Genomic DNA, 4556 nt, shown 5'->3' on the forward strand with positions numbered 1-4556 from the left:
AGCTGGATCTCATGGAGGCATTTCCTCAAGGGAGGCTCCTTTCTGTGATAACTCCAGCTTGTGTCAAGTTGACACACAAAACCAGCCAGTACAGATCTCAAATTCATATGTGCAGCAGACCTGGCAGGATACTAATAAATCAACTGTCATTCTTTTCCGGTGGATGGGAGACTGACAATGACTTGGGTTTTTAAATGTACACACACACACACACACACACACACACACACACACACATACATACACACATATGTATACTATATATATATATAGCCCCAGAGACTTGGTCCCCAGTTGGGAGAACTGTTCGCGAATTGATTAGGAGGTAGAGCCTTTTGGGAGGTGTGTCTCTTGGGTCTAGCTTTGAGGTTTTAAAAGCCTCAGTCTATTGCCAGTTAGTGGATCCTACTTGTGGATAAGAATACTTAGTGACACTTAGAAACCAAAAATGGATACAGACAGGTTAGGATGACAACCAGGATGCACACTTGGGTCCTATGGCTCACCAGGTTAGCATTTACAACCGCCACTATGTGTTCTATAACCCAGTTATTTCTACTTTAAACCAAAAGAGCTGTTTTTCTCTTATTATAAGTATGCCTCCTGATAACTGTATCAAAAAGATATATACATGACTTATTAATGTACAGCAAAGGGCATTTCAGTAAGTGAACTAAAATACACTGTATTATAAGAACAGAAAATCTATATAGACTGAATAATATTCATAAATAGAATAATAATTTGGAATATTTTTTCTTTCAGAAAATTTTCTAATCTAGTGGAATGAAATATTTTGATATTTATGTTAATGCATGTGAAAGAAATTAAAATACAGTTTCTTTTAAAAAAGCACAAAGATTCACATGCCAACACCAAACCCAGACACTATTGCTGATGCCAGGAAGTGCTTGCTGACAGGAGCCTGCTACAGCTGTCTCCTGAGAGGCTCTGCCAGATCCTGACCAATACAGAATTCGGATGCTTGAAGCCAACCATTGGACTGAGGACAGGAACCCCAATGGAAGAGTTAGGGGAAGGACTGAAGGAGCTGAAGGGGCCTTATCAGGCATCAATGGGAGGGGAGGCCCTTGGTCCTGTGAAGGCTTGATGCCCCAGTGTAGAGGAATGCTAAGGAGGTGAGGCAGGAGTGGGTGGGTGGGTGGGGGAGCACCCTCATAGAAGCAGTGTAACGGGAGATGGAATAGGGGGTTTGCAGAGGGAAAACCAGGAATGGGGATAACATTTGAAATGTACACAAATAAAATATCCAATTTTTAAAAAGCACAAAGATAACAAAATGAAGACCTTTGGCCGAGCCTGGCATCAATCACCACACTCCTAGCACTCAAGACTTGGAGGCAGAAAGACCAGGAGTTCAAGGTCACCCTCAGCTACCTCAGACCCAACTTAAAACAATTAACAACCCACAGGACTCTAAATGGTACAATGCTTATACTGTCCAGCACCCAAGTAAAGATATGTCATGCTGAGAAAAATGTGAGCTATAGTCAAAATGGAAAAAAAAAAAAAAACAGTTACTAGGAACAGATGCAGGAATGAATAGGTTGCAGAGAAAATAGACAAGTAAAGCAATCGATGTCATGATGATTTTAAAATTTTTGGTTTCTTTAAAAACCACAGAAATATTACAAGACTACGTTTTCCACTTTAACCCCAGCTGTGGGACATGGGGCTTCTTCGGATTGTCCGCAGCAGCTGACTATGATTTGTCTTGTGCTCTAATGGGGTTGTGATGTTTCCAGCTGCAGATAGTTTCTGTGATTGGAATTCTGGGGGACTCTTCAGAGGGTATATAAATGCCAGGACCTGAGAGGCAGGGGCAGGGGGTGTTGCTGGATGCTTGGTTGCTGTTGGTCGCATTGCTAAGTAGTTATGTTCAAAGAAGAAGAAACAACAACAAGAAGAAATTAGATATCCCAATGGCAAAAATCAAACTTACCCCAAGAAACTTGACACCCTTAATCAGCAGGAAATAGTCTAATGATAACATCTCCCCTTTTCCTTTCTACCCTTTATTCTCTCCTGTCTAGTGTTACCGGGTTGATAGGGTGGGAAAGGGGTGGAGAAGGGTGGAAGAAAGAAAAACCCACAAAGTAGAGAATGCTAGCTCTACTTTGGAGAACCTGCTACAGCCATTTCCTAAAACAGTATAATTTCTGTGTGTATTCTAAGGACATATCTTTGTACCCCTACATTCTCACCCCTCATTAGAGAAGCTCTGTCTTTAGCAGATGGAGATGATCACAGAAATCCACAACTGGTCAAATGGAGAGAAGAGCTGACCATGGCAAGCCCAATCCCAATTGATACATCTCTGATGCAACACCCCTATACCTAGGGCTCAGGGGACATCTCAGAAGATGAGGTGGAAAGCCTGTAAGAGCCAGAGGACCAGGACCTCATTCAACATAGCTGCTTCTCTGAATGAAACAGAAGCTACACCCATGAAATCTCAACAACATGGCTGCCTACACAAGACCTGAATAGTGACAACACTAAATGACGTGCTAACATGGATAAAGAAGATCTCACAACGCCTGCCCCCAGATGAGGAGATACAGACGACTACTTGCTGCTCAGAGAAGGGGAATCTGTCATCTCCAGGGACAAGCCTCCTACTGACAGATTAGTCAGTCCCAAGTGGTCAGCCCTAAACAAATACACATGCTATGAGCAACTAAATGGACTCAAGAGATCACATGTGTGCACATGTGTGCATGTGCATGCATGTGTGTGCACATGTGCATGTGTGTGTGCATGCATGTGTGTGCACATGTGCATGTGTGTGTGCATGCATGAGTGTGTGCATGCATGTGTGTGTGTGCATGCATGTGTGTGCGTGTGTGTGTGTGTGAGAGAGAGAGAGAGACAGACAGACAGAGACAGAGACAGAGACAGAGAACTGAAGAAGTCCTGATTTGAGAGGGAGTGGAGACACAAAGAAGATTTGGAAGGGGGAAAGGAAGGTATGGAAATAATGTAACTGCACTATTCATGTAGGAAATTCTAAAAAAAAAAAATAAACATTTTAAAAATTAAAAAATGATCAGATCTGTGTATTGATATGTATACTCATGTAATATGTATGTATATGCATGACAATTACTGTTGTGACTTTTACTGATATATATAATATGCATGTAAACACAGATTGATACTTTGATTTTATTTTTAAAACTTTCATGCAGAAGTAATAGGCTTCATTATGCCATTTCCACATTTAAACTTCAATATACTATGTCCTTACTTGCCCCATCCACTACTGTCCTCCCTGTTTCTGATCTCCCCACTTCTTGGTCCCTGTACTTCCTCAAAATAGTTCTCCTTTCTTCTTTCACATCACGTGTGACCCTGAGTACCTGAATCATGGCAGTCTCAGGTTGCCACGTGGACCTCAGAGCCCGCTGCAAACCATGTGGCTGCCCAGGGCATCTGACTTTTGAGTGCCACGATTTTCTCTGAGAAGACTCGAAGGTGACGTTATATTGGGTATCAGTGGCACAGGTCGCAAGGGTAGCGAGGGTGAAGAACTGAACCCGCAGCCGCAGCCGCAGCCGCAGGCTTTGCAGGAGAAAAGAATAAGTGGAGAAGACGAGAAGAAGGGGGTGGGGCACACTGAGAAAATTAAATTGAAGGAAAGAGGAAAAGTCTTATCCTGGTTCCACTGAAGATGACTCTTTAAAACAAGAGAGAAAGAGGCAAATAGAGAAAAAAGAGCAAGGTGTTTGTTTGTCTATTTGTTTTTTAAGAGCCAGAGGGGTCAAGGACACCGGGCAAACACAGCTTACAGAGCCGAAGCGGCAGCCACAGAGCCTGTGTGGGTCTGCACTAGGTCATCTGAGTAGATGGTGTGGTTGTTCAACTTGGGGGTCTTTGTGGGAGCAGGGGATGCTTCTGACTTTTTTTTTTTTTTTTTTTTTTTTTTTTTTTTTTTTTTTTTTTTTTTTGCCTGCTCTCAGAACCCTTTTCCTCCTACTGGGTTGTCCAGACCTGATATAAGGGTTTGTGTCCAGTCTTCTTGCATCTCCCTACTCTGTGTTAAGCTCTGTTAGGTTGATGTCCCTGGGAGGCCTGCTCTTTTCTGAAAGGGAGACAGAGGAGCAGTGGATCTGGGGTGGGGTTCTTCCCCAAACTCTTCAGAAACTAAATAATTAGCGTCACAGAAACTCCCAGCCTTTTCCATGAGGACAGTTTTCACATGTTGGGACTCTTGCATCCTCCTTTGTACATGCAAAACACATCATTTTGAGTATTTGTGTTTCTGTGGGTTTGGCTAGTGTTGTCATCTGATAAGTTAATTATCGCATGGCTTTACTGCAGTCAAGCGAGTAATCTACACAGCAGCTACTGAGTCCTGTCAGCCTTCCAGAGATAGAGTTGGGCTTGTGGTCGAGATTGGCTCTAGATCCCAAAAAGGATAATCGCTTTACATACTGTGTACTATATAACAATGAGGGAGGTTTCTCAGTGTTGTTTTTAAATCTCGGGGATACACACACACACACACACACACACACACACACACACATACA

The 4556-nt window shown here is 42.7% G+C and overlaps 1 pseudogene; it reads left to right on the top strand.

Moving 5' to 3' along the window:
* Positions 1–3390: 3390 nt before the first annotated feature.
* Positions 3391–3692, top strand: LOC110288939 (annotated as a pseudogene).
* Positions 3693–4556: the final 864 nt, after the last annotated feature.

The sequence above is a fragment of the Mus caroli genome, chromosome 1 (assembly GCF_900094665.2).
Source record: "Mus caroli chromosome 1, CAROLI_EIJ_v1.1, whole genome shotgun sequence".
NCBI lineage: Eukaryota > Metazoa > Chordata > Mammalia > Rodentia > Muridae > Mus > Mus caroli.